At 41.9% G+C, this 18356-nt stretch overlaps 1 protein-coding gene and 1 long non-coding RNA gene across 10 annotated transcripts in view; one reads left to right on the forward strand and one right to left on the reverse strand.

Moving 5' to 3' along the window:
• The window catches only part of LOC309538495, a 151088-nt gene that overhangs the window by 51793 nt on the left and 80939 nt on the right, over nucleotides 1-18356 (forward strand). The gene's annotated exons all lie outside the window — the stretch shown is intronic.
• PAG1 (phosphoprotein membrane anchor with glycosphingolipid microdomains 1) overlaps nucleotides 1-18356 on the reverse strand; it is a 94302-nt gene that overhangs the window by 26888 nt on the left and 49058 nt on the right. For 3 of the 8 annotated variants that reach the window (XM_082233911.1, XM_082233909.1, XM_082233906.1), the window contains exons 1-2: nucleotides 14581-14784; nucleotides 12281-12353 (exon numbers count right to left, since the gene is read on the reverse strand). The exons of 2 other annotated variants lie outside the window; for them this stretch is intronic. The gene's annotated coding sequence lies outside the window, so the exon portion shown is untranslated. Of the gene's footprint in view, nucleotides 1-12280; nucleotides 12354-14580; nucleotides 14785-18356 lie in introns of those variants that run through there. 3 more of the 8 variants (XM_082233912.1, XM_082233910.1, XM_082233907.1) reach the window with 1 other exon arrangement.

Here is an 18356-nt window from a genome sequence, read left to right on the forward strand (position 1 = left end):
GCATTGCAGAGTGTTGGACTAAATGAGCCCTGGGAGGCCTTCAACTGTATAGTTCTTTGATTCAGTTCTATGACATGCCAGTTTCTGGTGAGCTTTGGACTCACAACAACAACTCACCTCTGCAGATGGTGGTGGGGAATTCAGGTAGTCCTGGAAACAAATGGAATCTGACGGATTCATGAAGGCTCTAAGGGGTTTTCTTGTGGTTAGAATTGGCGATTCTGCTCAGGTTCTGGTCTCATTGTGCAATGATGAGACACAACAGGCCACTGACAGCCCCATCAACTCGGACTGGTTATATACCCAACTACATATGTTTCACCCCAATGCTTGCGGTTTTACAAGTGCTGCAAAACTGGCTAAAGACTGCAGCACACGCAAGTAACTTGCACTAAGATTAGAGCAACCTGGTTGCCAAGCAACCTTTTTGTTTAGCAGAACGTAATACACAGCAGCAGCTTGTCAACTGGGGAAGTTGTAATCAGGTACAAGGACTGGCTTAATGGCTCGTGAACACTTAAGTCATCATGCAATTTGCTGTGCTTTTCTCCTCAGGAGTTCCCATGGGGAAGAAGCACTTGGTGGGGCTTCTTAGATGAAAAACTTGTAGATGGACCAAATCAGGCTATTGGACTCTTCACCACTTGAGAGTACCTTTCCCACCAAGAGAAGTAAAACCATTCTGAAGGCGAAAGTGAACACCCAAGCTTACAAACATGGATCCATTATATTGGAAAGGGTCACAGCTCTGCAGGAGAGTATTTGCCTTGCAAGATCCCCAGAAAGTGATCTCAAGGAAGGGCTGGGAAAACGCCTACCCGAAAAACCCTGGAGAGCCACTGCCAGTCAGTGTAGACAATTCTGAGCTAGATGCATAGCTGTCAACTTTTCCCTTTTCTGGCAAGGAATCCTATTCGGAATAAGGGAATTTCCCTTTAAAAAAGGAAAAAATTGACAGCTATGACTAGATGGCCCAATGGTCTGACTTTAATAGAACTCCTGCATGCAAAGTGCTTTACTATCCACAGTCATATGAATAAATCAATTTGTGGAGTGGGTGAAAAGGGAAGCAAACCTGCCTTGCAGTCATAGCTGTTACGGGGTTTGAATTCCATCATTGGAGCTCTGAAGCAAACACTCTCCACTGATCCACTTCCATTAGCAAAAACATATAGTCAAAGGCCTTCATTCAGAGTGCCTCACTTCAGGATTAGGATCTTAGAACTAAGGCATTCCTAAGGCACTAGGAGACCCACAGTAAAGTTTCTGTCGGATAACATTCACCCTAAGAAACCTCAGCCCTGTATACTTGCATGAGATAGCTAGCAGCCTTTCGAATGCTGCTTTTTCAGGATGAGCAAACCCAAAGCACTAACTTCAAAGCCTGAGGCACTGGCAGCTGCTTTAGCTAGAGGTTTCTGTGTATCCCTAAATAACCTCACAGATAACAACCATACTTCTGTTGTTGTAAATCTCACCATTATTGTGATCTGTGTACTGAAGAATGTCTTTGAAGTAGGGATATTTTAGAAAGAGAGATCTCTTCACTTATAACTATGCTGCCAGTTATTCAAAATATTGTTAAATCCCTGTCTAGACCTCCCATTACCATGTCTTGAGCCTCAGACATGCATAAAATGGATTATGAATTTAAATGAAGTCTAGCAGTACTCCTAACGGTGGACAAAATAAATATAAAATGCACACTTGATTCCTGCCTTTAGAATACTTCTGTGTGGTCAGTAATCCAAACAACACTGTCAAAGGCCTCTATAAAAATACCAACAGTGTTTTTAAGACTTCCAAGAGCAAATATCTAGAGAGATTGCCATCCCATTTCTATTATTCCACTGTAACGTATAATAAAAGCAACTCACAGTAATAAGAGGATTATCCTTTTAGAGTCTCAGTTTGTGGCTTTATTTATTTATTTATTTTTAAAGCTCCCCAACTGTTCTATTCCCTGACTTTGTAATTAACTATATCTGCACACACAAAAAATAAATAATAAAGACAGTCTGCTTATTGTCAAGTAGCTTACAATGTGACTCATGTAACACACATCATTTAACTGTGTGCAAAATATGCAGGGTGATGGCTTCACATCTGTTTGTGGTTATTTTGCTACTACTTCTACCTTCCTCCACCCTTCCTGCTTTCAGCTGCATTTTTTAAAAAAACCCAAACCCTCTTTCGTAATTTCTGAACGGAATATATTCCATTAATCTTCTTAAACACACAGTACAGTCCATCCAATACACTTAAGTCACAGTGATCGTAATAAAGTTTAAACATGTGCAATTGTTTCTGGACTGCAACAAAACAAGAAAGAGTAGTCAAAAGATGGGGGGGGGGGAACCTTTCCTGCATCACTACTGAGCAGCATCTCTTTCTTGAACAGGAGATTGTAAAGTAATTTATTTACTGCAAAACGAGAAGCCTTTCAAAACGAAAAGAAGACCCTGTGATTAAATTGGCAAGTTTCCTCAGTGGCGGAGGAAGGGGTGTGGTGGGGTGTGGTCCACCCCGGGTGTCATCCCTGAGGGGGCTGACAAAATGACAAAAATATGAGGTTTTTTTAAAAAATGGGCTCACAAAACCTTTTAGTTCAGTCAACAAATGTAACAAAATGCGGCTGGCACTGGCACCACACTGCAGAGGCCGGGACTTACTGTGGGACCTGCAGCGTGCCTGAACCACGCGTCTCTCCTGGGAGTGATGTGATGGCTTGGGCGTCTGCAGGCTCCACACTGCCTAAAACGTCAGTGTGAGACTTGCATCTGCCCTACAGCTGAGGGGGAGGCTCCACTCAGCGCGCCCTGCCCCCATGGGCAGCTCGCCCCACCCCGGCTGCAGGACGCACACGCTGCACCCGGCACCCGAGCGGCTAGCTACACCGCTGCGTTTCCTTTCATCAAATCATAGAAACATGAGAACCTGTCTTATGCCAAGTCAGAAGATTAGTCCATCTAGCTGTGTACTGTGTGCACTAACTGGTAGTGTGATGGCCTGGGATTCGGATGCTGAACCTGAAGAATCCCAGCCTGCCCAGGATTCCCCGCCTCCAGAACCAGCTGAGCCGGGGCTGGGGCCTGAGCCTGAAGGGTCCTCACCTGTGCTGGGTCCTCAGGTGCAGGCACCAGCTGAGTCTGCTCAGGCTCCTGAAGGGGTGGAGGACCCACTGCCTGCAGGTACTCCACTCTCAGCCCCGGCAGAGGAAGCTAAGGTTGCCTCTGGGTCCAGTAACCCTCCAGCCTCTCCTGAGTTGCAGAGGCTCAGGGCAGAGAGGTGGAGGGAACTAAGTTCCTGCAGGAGGAGTGCTCGCCTCTAGGCCAGGAGAGGCAAGTCACCAGAGGATCGGGGCTGCCCTGTGCCTCGGGGCAGATAAAAGCCAGCTAGCCCCAGTCCCAAGTTGCGGGAGCAACTTCGTTGGTTGAGAGTTCCTGCCTGAACCCTGTCCTGCTATCCTGCCGGAGCTCCTGACCTCACCCGACTACCTGCCCTGCATCCAGCTTCAACTTTTATGGACTGCCTCCATATTGCACCTTTGACCTCAGAATGGACTCGGACCTCGCCTCTTGGTTAGCCCACGGGACCAGCACAGGTAGTGATTTGCCAGGGTTCAGCCCAGGAATTGAACTTGGGGCATTCTGCATGCAAAGCAGATGCTATGGCCCTCGCAAGTCAGCAGTGTGTCATGTTAGATTGTCAGTCACCTTTGAAGCACAAGAGAGATTCCAAAGCAGCTCATGCAGCACATAAGGGAGCAGCTGTTCCATGGGTAAAAAACAACAACAAGCAAATAAATGGTGCAAGTTCAGCTGAGTTCATGGACGCTCCTACATGTACCTGAATTTATCCTCTGGATCACTTATTTGCATCACGAAGCTTACCGTCTTTCCAATTTGGCCAAATTTATCAGCTGAAATTTGTACTTGAATTACACTGGACAAAACGGGTTTTCATGAAGCTAATCATGTTTCTCAGAGGAAAGGAAGGTTCACATTTGTTTTGCAGTGATATTTCCTGGCAACCTTTCTAAAGATTAATATAATACCCCTGGGACCCATAATGAAGTGCTCACTGCTAAGTGTTCCTGTTCAAGTTCCAGCCAGCCAGCCATACCTTCTTCCAGAATACTCCAACTCATTCCCCCTGTATCTCTGTTTTTCTGTCTCCACCCCCTGCCCCACAAAGTCATTCCACACCCAATGAGCATGCTTAGTACACATTGGGCCGGTTTGGGTACAGTGATACCTCTGGTTAAGAACTTAATTCGTTCTGGAAGTCCGTTCTTAACCTTAAACTGTTCTTAACCTGAAGTACCACTTTAGCTAATGGGGCCTCCTGCTGCCACCCGCCGCCACTGCCGCCGCATGGTTTCTGTTCTTATCCTGAAGCAAAGTTCTCAACCCGAGGTACTATTTCTGGGTTAGCAGAGTCTGTAACCTGAAGCATCTGTAACCTGAGGTACCACTGTATTGCCCCTCACCTTAGGGTTTTCCTACCCTAAAATTGCTTGTTACTCCTGAAAACCTTGGGACTCCCCTCTAGCATGCCTGCTGATACCTCTCTTGTGTATGGATGGCACCATTTTGACTATACAGGCAGCCTTGCTCCATCTATACCAGTATTTCCTATATGATGTACTAATAGAATTTCAAATCTGCTAAATTTACAGATTGTGTCATCAATTGTGCAATTTTATGTTATTTTAGAATCAGATCTCTCTGAAACTTCCTTTAAAACTTTCCATTGTGTAAAATAGAGGAAGGAATGTTTCAAAAGTTTCCCTTTCCCCCATCTTTGCTTTACATTACTATCCCCTGGGGTATATAAGACATCGGAGTAACCCAGGGCACAGAATTATCATACATTAAGCAATCCTTTTACTTCAGTGTAGCTCTCCACCCCCCACCCCCCCACGATAACAATCATGTTCATTTAAAAGAAGATCATAAGTCATGGGGATGGGGTGAATGTGCGCATGAATTCAACAGTGCCAAGTTTATTTTTTGGTTGCTATTTTGTTAATGTTGTTAATACAGTGGTACATATGCTTCAGGTTACATAAGCTTCAGGTTACAGACTCTGCTAACCCAGAAATAGTACCTCGGGTTAAGAACTTTGCTTCAGGATAAGAACAGAAATCACGCTCCGGCGGCGCGGTGGCAGCAGGAGGCCCCACTACCTAAAGTGGTGCTTCAGGTTAAGAATAGTTTCAGGTTAAGAGACTATTTGCAGAACACATGGTTATAATAGGTTAAGATACTGAGTAAAGATAACTGACAGAGGGTAAGGATTTGCTGAATTCAATATCTGAACTGGAATACAAAAAGGGAGGTGTGAGGAGGTCAGGAAACTAGTAAATGAAGTATAAGATATGAAATTATTGATCTTTTTTTTTTCTTTTTGTTTCTTTTCGTTAACTGTTTTCTATTTTGTATTTTTCATGTGTTCTGTTTTTGTATTTTTGTAGCTCTTCATTCTTTTCTTAGGGTTATTTTTTGTTCTTACTCGTTAAGCCTAAACTTTGAAACTTTTTAATGTTTGTAAAATCTTAATAAATATTACTTTTAAAAAAAGAATAGTTTCAGGTTAAGAACGGACCTCTGGAAGGAATTAAGTACTTAACCCGAGGTACCACTGTATTGTTTTATAAATTATAACTGCTGCAGTACTTTGTGAATTGTAATTGTGCTGTTTAGCTAATTTGTTTTGTTAATAGTGTTTTGTAGACTTTGTTTCCTGATAATTTGTTAATTATTCTATAGAATTTATGTTGTATTTGTGATGTTCTATTATGTTACTGTTATTTATTGTTTGTAATCCACTTTGCAATTTGTATGAATGAAAAGAGGCACAGAAATATAATAAATAAATAAAATCAATCATTTTAAAACTGGCTGTAAGTATGAAAAACCTGACATTTATCAAAGAAGACTAATCTTTCTTTTGTCCCATGTTCACCAATTTTAACTCTTCCCTTCTCCTACAAGGAGAATGACAAAACCTGGTATTTCTTTTCCCTGGGAATTTCTTGTTTTTGATTAAGTGAATACAAACAACTACAGCTATCAAAACCCAGGCAGACGGCAGTGTCTCTCTTGGGTAATAAGAGCAAGATCTCCATTCTGATTTCCCTTAGTTATTTCAGCCAAGTTATATGTACTTGGCAATAAATTTGAGAAGCATGGCAGAAATGAAATTGCTCTATTTATATATTAACGGGGGGAGGGGGGAGGAATATATCCCGATGCCATTTTCTTTATTACCACTTATATATGGGGAAGATTTTCAATTAAGTTTTCATTTAAAGGTGGACCTACCTATTCAATATTTTCCAAAACAGTAGGTGGACAAAAACACAGCCATCCTTTGAAATTTGTATCACTTTGACTTTTGCAATACAGTTCTGTTTCCAAGCAATGGGTATAACATTGTGTATAAAAATGTATATTCTAGGGCAAAGCATAAAAATGGCTTTGCAAAAATAGGCATATTAGGCAAAACTACATACAAGAGAATTAGGAGAAATTTCATAATGTTTTTTTTTTAATTACAAACTGCTGTGGACAATTGAACTTAAGAGTGGAAAATTGACAGGTTTGTCTATTCCTGCTCTTTTGTAATGAAATTCTAACCAGATGATAGAGATATTCCAGTAACCTCTGGATAAGTTTCAACAACTGAGGTGCAATTTCATTAAAGTATCATGGAATCACAAACACAAAAGCTTATACCCAGAACAAACTTAGTAGGTCTCTAAGGTGCTACTGGACATTTTTTTTAATTTATTTCGGTTATGGCAAATTGATTAATAATAATGAGCATGGTGTGTGGGTCATCTTAGGCCCTTGTAGGGAGACAGAGGGTCTTAGCCAAGAGTGTTCTCACTAACCAGACACTGAAATAAACAACCCAAAGTTTTTGAACTCCTTCTTTGCTTTCTTATTTAGAGCACTTGAAGTCACCCAGCCTAGAACTACTACTGCAGAAGTTTCAGATGTTTGTACGTATTGTAATAGTGAATTGAAAATCAACTTAGAAATCCCCATTGGCTTTGACAATTCAAAAATTGTCACATAATTTAATCCTAAAAATGTGCAGTAACATATCCACTTGTATCAATGGCATCACAGACCGTGCATATTTATGTTTGTCACACAGTGCTAATGCAGCTGTCAGGGTGCGGCCAGTTCTAAGCATTCATTTGTGAGCCCAGCAAACTGAGGAATCAAGATGTTGATTCTGGTGCAATGAATGTTCTCTTACATTTGATTATCCCCTGTGAACACTTTGAGCTACACTGATACGACACTGAAAACTAGGCAGAGCAAGCATGGTTTAAATAAAGAAATGAAAGCTTTGCAACCCCTGGAGTCTTGGGGGAGTGTATTTTAGCACTAACATTTTGTAAGTTAATTGCTTTAAAAGTGGTATAGAAGAATTGACTTTGCAGCTCTCATGACTCCGAATGGAGTTATGTAGGAAAGTTGGAAAAGTGGAAAATGCAGACATTCCACAGTACATTTAGTGTTCTTTACAATCTGCCAAAGTGGGTGATCGGATAACAGGGGACTTGGAGGAAAACTACACTATCTGAACCATGCTTCTTTCTGCAAATGGAGAGATTCTAGCATGCCAACTGGCTGGAGGACAGTGGGGAAAAGAATGATGAGTGAGGCTAAAAAAGTTATTTAATGCTGTTGCCTTGCAGTTTGCCGAGTGTCGAAATATACCAGCATTAGAGGACAAGGTCAAAGGAACAGCAAAAGAATATTTTCAGGAAGCTATTTGTTTTGAGTTCTCCTGCTTTCAAGACTGTAATAATAAGATGGACCAACCTATTTGGAAATGAAAGGACAGAAAACCTGGAGAATCAATTAACACGGCTGAGAATTTAAAGATCCATCAAAGTGGGAGAGAGAGAAGCAAGTGAGAAACTGATGGGATCCAAACACACCGACTGGGACATTTCCAAAATAGAACTCTTTGAAGGTTAGGGAACCTTCCCAAGAAGCACCTGATACAGGATGATACACTCCAGCCAGAAGGAAAGATCAGCAGAGCCTATCAATGGACAAAGGAACGTTAGTCCTATGCAAGGAGTCCTTTGGATCACAGCCATATGTAGCAGTTGATAAAACACAAAAACATCACCTGTGATCTTTAGTTATTTTTCTTTTCTTTTTGAAAGCTACTTGCAGAAATAGAGTGATGTCACAATAGCAATAGACAATGCTACTGTATGGAAATGTTTAGGGAAATATTGCATAGAAGTGGCATTCTATGCAAATGGCAGGTGCACAGGTCAACTGCTTTCAAAATGCAAAACTGCATCCAAATGTGTATATTATGAGAAATGTGTACAAAAAGAATTTTCAGGAGGATGTTGCAAATGTGGAAAGTGTATGGGAAATTGAGAAACTGGAACAGACAGATTTGTCCTTCTCTATAAATCAAAATTGCATTGTTTTTGCGCACAGAGCAGCTTTGGATGTAACCATTCGCCTGGTACCCATAGGCAAAAAGGGAATGCATGCAGGTGAGTGCATGGAATTCCATTTGAGTGAATGAGTGGGATTGCAGAAGACAGATGGATATACCTGACCAGAAAACAAGCTGGTTTCCAGGGGGAGATAAGCACCTTCCTCCACATCCAGAACAGAAATGCAGCAGGGTGCTGCTGGGAGGAAAGAGCTCTTTGTCTTTCTACCTCATGGTCGGCCCAAGACATTTTGCTGTCTGAGGTGAAGTACAAGATAGCTCAATGAACAAAAGTGTCCAGACCGCCATCTCAACATAGGTAATAGAAGAGAGATTTCCATTGCACTCGAGGGTTATCTTAGAGCAGCCTTTCTCAACCTGTGGGTCCCCAGATGTTGTTGAACTACAACTCCCATCACCCCTAGCTAGCAAGGCCAGAGCTCAGGGATGATGGGTGTTGCAGTCCAACAACATCTGGGGACCCACAGCTTGAGAACCGCTGGCTTAGAGGGAGCAGGACCTGTTGCGTTATAGCTCCCCACACTCTACTTCATTGTATGGCCAGCTGTGCTCCACTGCCAGCCCTCAGGAGGCTAAGAAACACTTTTGCAGGTAATAATGTTCACAGACTTTTAACAAGGCTGACCCAGAGATCCCACTTCATTTATTTAGCTGAGTCCATATCTACTCTTTTGTAAAGCTAAATGAGTGGTCATCAGCGCATCTTGAGTTTGCATTAGTTAATTACTCATTAGGAAATATTTAATGGGCAATACGAGTTGTAGTACAACATCATTTCATGTGAGCATTCGAGAAAAGTATCAGAACAGATATTATATACCTGTGCTGGGTGTTAACCAGAAAGTTGGTGGTTGGAGCAGGATTCCTGCATTGCAGAGGGTTGTACTAGATGACCCTCAGGGTCCCTTCCAATTCTATGATTCTATGATGTGGAATTAGGAGCTACTGTTTTGCACACCATAAATGAACTGCAAACTTAAATGGTGAAAGAGGCTTCCTTCTTTACCCATTAGCTGATGCCATGCAGTTTCAGTGAGGAAGCAGCAAGATGCATGCATTTTTTAAAAGGGAACATGGATGATGGGCAAATAACATGTGCTTCCTAGCCTAAAGAATGCCAGAGACACGCATTTTGCACCTGATATATCAGCGTAAACCACTAATTTTACAAGGAAATGCCCTCTATTTTATAACCTCAGAAAGCACCATTCATCAAACTCTATATTTAATGTAACATATATGAATGTGGCAGATCCAGCATCTAGCAATTAGATTTAACATAACACATTTTAAAACTGAACTATGCTGTTTACCAAAAAGTAGTAAAGAAAAGTATATATGCCTTTGATTGACCAAATTGAAGCAATGTATTGGAACAATTTTATGAATGAAATAGGATCAAGAGGGTTTCACGCTTTCCACCTCAGTTGTACCTTAAATACAAAGAAGATGTGAAAGCAGGGTAAAATTAAGCAGACCTTGTTTGAAAGGTAGCCTGGTAACTTCAAGGCAGAAGATTAAGGTGTAGCTACATGCTACTTTGCAAATAGTATTGTGGTATTTGGAAGTCATGAGACACAGGTTGCGCTGTGGTGTAAACCACTGAGCCTTGGGCTTGCCGATCGGAAGGTCGGCAGTTCGAATCCCCGCGACGGGGTGAGCTCCCATTGTTCAGTCCCAGCTCCTGCCAACCTAGCAGTTCAAAAGCATGTCAAAAGTCCAGCGGGAAGGTAAACGGCATTTCTGCGCGCTGCTCTGGTTTTGCTAGAAGCGGCTTAGTCATGCTGGCCAAATGACCCGGAGAAACTGTGCGGACAAACGCCAGCTCCCTTGGCCAGTAAAGTGAGATGAGCGCCACAACCCCAGAGTCGTTCGCGACTGGACTTAACTGTCAGGGGTCCTTTACCTTTACCTATTTGGAAGTCATTTGCAGAGCTGAACAATAGCTGGGAGGCAGCAAGCTTAACCTTGACCCAGGTTCCTGATAGCCTTTTTATTATATGTATTTTATTGATATTTATATGTAACAAAACAAATACAACAAGGGAAATACGCAACCGAGGAAAGGTCTGTTTTTCAAGACTCTGTATTTGACATGAGGATACCAGTTCTGAAGAATATCTTATTTCAGTGCCCTGCCATAAAAATCCATGTGTGGAGGGAGATTGGTAATTGCGTTCCTTTGTAGCTCTCTATATAATAAAACTATACCAAACCTCATTAACATTGTCTGTTTGAGCATTATATATTTGTACGGTTCTTTGGGCAATCAACTGTCCCATTAGGGCCAAGAACCAATTTTTTGGTACCAGTTTTCAAACATATTGGAAGTTGGGGCTTCCCAGAACTAGTCAATCTTACAGCTGTAAGTAGAAACAGAAGCAGATCCCTATGAGTTAATTCAAGTCCTTCTCCACTAAAAATGGAAAATAATGCCATTTGAGCGTTCATAGGAATTTGTTGGGCTGTTGCTGCACTAGCTTCTTCAAACATATTTTTTGCCCAAATGCTTTAAGAACTAAATGTGGGCCCTTCATTGCTGTCACCAGTGTTAGAAGTTAGTGTCTGGTGTCAAAATATTTATTAAATGACAGCTTTTCTTAATCCATGAAGGCTCCGGGTCATATCCCACTCATTGTTGGGGGCGGAGTTCAAATGTATACATAAAAATGAGTGGTTGTGTGTGGGAGAATTATCTAGGTTAAGGGGCAAGATCAAATTAGGCATCCATCTCGGGTGATTACATCACTGCCCCCAATCCCCTAAATGTCCTGCTGACACCCCCCCCCCGCAGTTGATTGCTCCCCCCACTTTAGTATTGAGTAGCAAAGAAGGGTTTTAGAATTCCACCTCTGCTGCATATAATATATTTCTGCTTTTACATCACAACCTGCATGCCCAATTCTTCCAATTATTTTGGATATCAGAACATGCTTAGTTCAACTGTTAACAGCTAAAATACATATTGTAGGTCATATGGCTTGCAATCCCTCCTACAGTTGCCCTTGTAAAAGTTACATTAATTTCAGTGGAGCTTCTGCGGAAACAGCTGTATGCCGAATTGCAGCCCATGTGTTTTAATAAATAAAGCAGCATATCTATGGGAATGTTTAATCAGGCATTCGGGGTATTTCCAGGACACCTCACCCTTAGGGTACAAGAGCTTACATGAAACACATGTAGCATCTTAACAACTCACATTTTTAAATCTTCTTAAGCACAGGGAAGTTGACTGAGTCAGTGAGACTCTTATTACATTTCAAGTAAACATAGAGAGAAAGATACAAGAAGGAAGTGGTTTTGTAATCTCAGATAATCAGATGTGCGCTTAGTGAGTTTACTAGAAACTGACTAGCTGAACTAGGGCATGTGCACAACTACTCTCAACTTACATTAGTATATTTTGATCACTTCTCCCCATATGAATACAAAGGCAATTAATTCTTGGTGAGGTTCCTATTTCACCTTCACCAGCTCTCAGAAGGCAACAAGCTCTTGCTTTCATTCAAAATGCAGGTGCTGTATTAGACACAATTCAGATAGCTTAGAAGCCATATGTGTCCCACTGTGTATATGCCCCATAATACCCCTCCCCAGTTTTGAGAGGGGGACTGAAATTAATACAATTTAGAATTTGCTGCTCTGAAATTCACAGATGGGAATGAGATAAAGCCTCTAACTCAGCCTTCTAAAAAAGTGATGCATGCTGAAACAAAAAAATCTTACTTTCACATATATACCCATGGGGTATGAATTGTTGGTGACTGACCTGGAAAAAGACCTTGGGGTTGTACTGGATAGCTCGATGAAGATGTAGACCCAGCTGTGAAAAAGGCATGTTCCTAGAGATCAGTAGGAAAGGAATTGAAAATAAAACTGCTGGTATCAGAAAGCCATTGTATACAAATCTATGGTGCAACCACATTTGGAATATTGTGTATAGTTCTGGTCACCTCAAACAAGTTGGAAAACGCTCAGAAAAGGGCAATGAAAATAATCAAGGGAACGAATCAACTGTCCTGTGAGGAAACATCACAGAATTCGGGACTTCTTAGTTTAGAGAAACGGCAAGTTAAGAAGTGACACAATAAAATGATGCAAACATTTTCTTCCCTCTTTTGTAACACTAGAACTAGTGTACAGTGGTACCTCGGGTTAAGTACTTAATTCGTTCTGGAGGTCCGTCCTTAACCTGAAACTGTTCTTAACCTGAAGCACCACTTTAGCTAATGGGGCCTCCTGCTGCTGCTGCGCTGCCAAAGCACAATTTCTGTTCTCATCCTGAAGCAAAGTTCTTAAGCTGAGGTAATATTTCTGGGTTAGTGGAGTCTGTAACCTGAAGCGTATGTAACCTGAAGCGTATGTAAACCGAGGTACCACTGTACAACCAATTGAAGCTGAGTGTTGGCAGATTCGGGACAGATAAAAGAAACTTGCTCCCACAGAAGGCAGTGATGGCTGCTAACTTGGTTGGTTTTTAAAGAGGATCGGACAAATTCATGGAGGGCAAGGCTATCAATGGCTATGAGCCGCGATGGCTATGTTCTGCCTCCACTGTTCTGCCTCTGAACACCAGTCGCTGGGGAAATACTGATGCAACTCATCTCCAGCTTGCAGGCTTTCCCATGGCATCTGGTTGGCCAGTGTGAGAACAGGAGGCTTTTGCATTTAGGTGAATTTAAAAAACAACAATGTACATCTCATGTAATACTACAAAGGTAACATGCAAATAGGCTTTAAATCTTCTGGCACAAAGTGATCTCTAAGCAGCCCATAACACAGATTTGAACCGATTGATTTAGGCCAGGAAACATCTTTTACTTGTTCACCAACCATGACAGTTGAAATGCAGCTGGCCAGCTTGCTGCTGCTCTTAATCAGATAGCAGTTTCCAAATGAGATAGGCAAGAGCTGCTGTTGTCACGCAGCATGTTTCCAGAGTCACATACACAACACACAGTGTGTTTTGCTTCTTGGAGCAGTTGCTCCCTGGGGATTAAGACACTCAGGAGTACAAAGTAGCAAAAGCCCCACAAGATCAGAACTTGTGAGCAGATCCACAGAAAGCATGAGCAGGATTCTCTGAAACAAAAGCCTCAGTGCTCAACTGGATGTTACTTTGATGCCATGGATCGCTCCAATTTCTGCTTCCCTTTAGGTAAATTGTGAGCATAGTTTCTAAAATGTTCCATTTTCAGCCCCACACACAAAAAAACTACTTGGGAGAAGTTAAACAAGCAAAGCCACCCAGCTCCCTCCTCAAAAGATTAGATATTTTTAGACTACTTCTCAGAAAAAAACAAAACCTCTTGTTTACAGTTCACTAATAATGGCTGTTGAACCCTGAATATTTTTCAGAGCACAGCAGCAATTAAAACAGCCAGAAGACTGATAAGCACTCAAATGTGTGCCTGTTTGTGCATGTGTGAAACATTCATGATTTTCCTTTTTTAAAAGAAAAAAGAAATGAGACAAAATAGAGGAGATAGATGTTATGAAGGAAAAATCGCTGAGGTGACCAGGGAAAACACATGAATTACTACTTAAATGTCAGCTTTGACACAGTTTGCAATCCATTACTCATAATGCTTTAATAAATATTGCTTAATAATATTTAATAATGCATGCTTCTTTCCATTTTGTTGTATGATGTGGAAATAATATTAGCTTCACAATATTGTTCACGGCAGCTTTTGCTACAGGAAGTGACCAAGAGGCAAGGAACTATATAAGTGTGCAAAGCTATTTAACCTCATCTAGCGGCTTTGCAGAAATGCATTCCTATTAGCAAGATCCCCAAACCACACTGCATATAAACATTAGCTGCTGGCTAGAATGCAACAGCTAAAGCAGCCTAAATGGCCTTTTCTTCTTCACACAAGTTCTCTCATTAAATGTTAATCCAGTCGACATAAGCACAGTGGGGAGGCACCAGCGCTGAACTTAAATGATCCTCAGAGTCAAAATAAGGCTGCAGATGTTCAATGTTTAAATTTCTGTGTTAAGGTGATGGCTTATTAGCAGTTTTAATTAATCACCATAAAAGCAAAACAATTTTTAAAAAATTACCTTTATTCTTACATGCTTCTTCATTCAGAACTGTACAGATTGTCATGCAAAGGCAATACCAAACACGCTATATGCACAGCATGCTATGAAGTCCTTCCCAGTGATCTGGTTCTTGGAATTTGCAGATTCTTGCCCGCTCTGCTACTTTCTGAATCTGTATGCGCAGCACAGATCCCTACCTTATTTGGCTGCCAAGCCTATTACAGTGAGCAAACAATGCCTTCTCTGTCAGAGCAGAGAATGAATAGTATCACAAAGACACTCCTCTCATGTACAGCTCTGGACTTTTCCCTCCTCCCCCTTTCAAAGCAATCTAACTAGGGTGAGAACGGATGACAGGAAATCGCTAGTATATTTTAGTGTGTCCCCTTCCTCAGTGCCAGTCATCATTATTAAAATGACAGCAAAAGAATATGATTTTTTAATTATTATTCAATAGCATAGATTTAACAATGGAATGCATCAACTGGCTTTATACTTTCTAAGTGACTGGATGTGAAAGCAAACATCTGGAACATCCATTTTCTGGGTATGGAAAGTCTGCTTCAAGCCATCAAGAGCAAAACAAAAGAGCAAGAAGAAAATCTCACAGATTTGTCAGCTGAGTGTGGGTAAATCTTCCGGCTACTCTCTGTTTTGAAACAGATTTGGTCTTTGAACAGAGACCGGGCTTCGGGAATTGAGAACTTGTATTATGAATGATAGAGCAAGAGTTTGAAGTGGGATTTGTGTGATGATAGCGGATGAATAAATCTTTGGGTGACTGGGGGCTCACTTTGCTCCTTCAAAGCAAGGAGACTAATTTCAAGAAAATGCAAAATGATTCTGCAGATACTGAATGCCTGCTGTGCAGTGATCATATTGGTGCAATGACAACTTCATTGTCCAGAAAGTGGGAGAAGCAACAAGAGGAACAGCCATTTTAGATCTGGTCCTAACCAATGTTGATGACCTGGTTAGTGGGGTAGAAGTGGAAGGATCATTAGGCGCGAGTGATCATGCTCTTCTGAAGTTTACTATACAGCGGAAAGGAGCAGCCAAGCATACTAGGACTCAATTTCTTGACTTTAAGAAAGCCGACTTCATAAAACTTAGGGAAGTGCTGGGTGAGATCCCATGGACAGTAATACTAAAAAGAAAGGGAGTTCATGATGGCTGGGAGTTTGTTAAGAGGGAGATAGTAAAAGCACAACTTCAGGCAATACCAATGAGACGGAAACATGGAAGGTGCCTAAAGAAGCCAGGGTGGCTATCTAAAGAACTTTTAACTGAGTTAAGAGTAAAAAAGGATGTGTACAAAAAATGGAAAAGGGGGGAAACCAAAGAGGAATTCAAACAAATAGCCAGCACATGTAGACACAAAGTCAGAAAAGCTAAAGCACAGAATGAACTCAGGCTTGCTAGAGAGGTTAAAAGCAACAAAAAAGGCTTTTATGGGTATGTCCGTAGCAAAAGGAAGAACAAAGAAACAGTGGGGTCACTCGGAGGAGAAGGTGGTGAAATGCAAACAGGGGACACAGAAAGGGCTGAACTCCTCAATGCCTTCTTTGCCTCAGTCTTCTCCGATAAAGAAAACAATGCCTGACCTGAAGAATTTGGAGCAAATGATTCAGCAGAGGAAACACAGCCCAGAATAACTAAGGAGATAGTACAAGAATACTTGGCTAGTTTAGATGTATTCAAGTCTCCAGGGCCAGATGAACTGCATCCAAGAGTATTAAAAGAACTGGCAGATGTGATCTCAGAACCACTGGCAGTCATCTTTGAGAATTCCTGGAGAACAGGCGAAGTCCCGGCAGACTGGAGGAGGGCAAATGTTGTCCCTATTTTCAAAAAGGGGGAAAGAGAGGACCCAAATAGTTATCGCCCAGTCAGTCTGACATCAATGCCAGGGAAGAGTCTGGAGCAGATCATTAAGCAAACAGTCTGTGAGCACCTAGAAAGGAATGCTGTGATCACCAATAGTCAGCATGGATTTCTGAAAAATAAGTCATGTCAGACTAACCTGATCTCGTTTTTTGATAGAATTACAAGCCTGGTAGATGAAGGGAATGCAGTGGATGTAGCCTACCTTGATTTCAGCAAGGCATTTGACAAGGTGCCCCATGATATTCTTGTAAAGAAGCTGGTAAAATGCGGTCTTGACTATGCTACCACTCAGTGGATTTGTAACTGGCTGACTGACCGAACCCAAAGGGTGCTCATCAATGGTTCCTCTTCATCCTGGAGAAGAGTGACTAGTGGGGTGCCACAGGGTTCTGTCTTGGGCCCGGTCTTATTCAACATCTTTATCAACGACTTGGATGATGGACTCAAGGGCATCCTGATCAAATTTGCAGATGACACCAAACTGGGAGGGGCGGCTAACACCCCAGAGGACAGGATCACACTTCAAAACGACCTTGACAGATTAGAGAACTGGGCCAAAACAAACAAGATGAACTTTGACAGGGAGAAATGTGAAGTATTGCACTTGGGCAAAAAAAAATGAGAGGCACAAATACAAGATGGGTGACACCTGGCTTGAGAGCAGTACATGTGAAAAGGATCTAGAAGTCTTGGTTGACCACAAACTTGACATGAGCCAACAGTGTGACGCGGCAGCTAAAAAAGCCAATGCAATTCTGGGCTGCATCAATAGGAGTATAGCATCTAGATCAAGGGAAGTAATGGTGCCACTGTATTCTGCTCTGGTCAGACCTCACCTGGAGTACTGTGTCCAGTTCTGGGCACCACAGTTCAAGAAGGACACTGACAAACTGGAACGCGTCCAGAGGAGGGCAACCAAAATGGTCAAAGGCCTGGAAATGATGCCTTATGAGGAACGGCTAAGGGAGCTGGGCATGTTTAGCCTGGAGAAGAGGAGGTTAAGGGGTGATATGATAGCCATGTTCAAATATATAAAAGGATGTCACATAGAGGAGGGAGAAAGGTTGTTTTCTGCTGCTCCAGAGAAGCGGACACAGAGCAATGGATCCCAACTACAAGAAAGAAGATTCCACCTAAACATTAGGAAGAACTTCCTGACAGTAAAAGCTGTTCGACAGTGGAATTTGCTGCCAAGGAGTGTGGTGGAGTCTCCTACTTTGGAGGTCTTTAAGCAGAGGCTTGACAACCATATGTCAGGAGTGCTCTGATGGTGTTTCCTGCTTGGCAGGGGGTTGGACTCAATGGCCCTTGTGGTCTATTCCAACTCTATGATTCTATGATTCTATGATCTTTTGTGCATTAGAGCACCTAAATGATAAAAATATTAAAATGACATAAACCTGTGGTTTAAAGGCTAAGCAGTTCCTCTGCTATCAATAACATTTCACCATAGAGCCATATAGTACACTATTAAATTAAATATCCTTCCAGACAGTGCTGGAAAGATACGTGTGTGAATGTTTTTTAAAAACCAAACCTTTCTGTACATAGCCCATTCTGATTTTATGCTGTCTGGTAGCACATGTATTTGATTAAACCCATGCAGTGGCGGCTACTTGACCATATCTGGACATCCTCCTACATTTTTCTTCAAAGACTGCCAGAGGCTGATTGAGAGTCACCAGATGCTACAGATAAATAGACGATGGCTATTCGCCATCATGCCCTACTTGAGTGTTTCCCAGGGGCATTTGGCTAGCCACTTGTATAGACAGAATGTTGTATCAGGTGGACCATTGGCTGTATCCAGCAAGGGTCACAGGAAATCAGCCAAAGTTCTTCCAAGTGTAACTTCAGACAACTGAATGCACCCTTAATATGAAACAGATGAGTTGAGTGCCATATAC

Source organism: Podarcis vaucheri, assembly GCF_965113315.1.
Source record: "Podarcis vaucheri genome assembly, chromosome: 8".
Lineage (NCBI taxonomy): Eukaryota > Metazoa > Chordata > Lepidosauria > Squamata > Lacertidae > Podarcis > Podarcis vaucheri.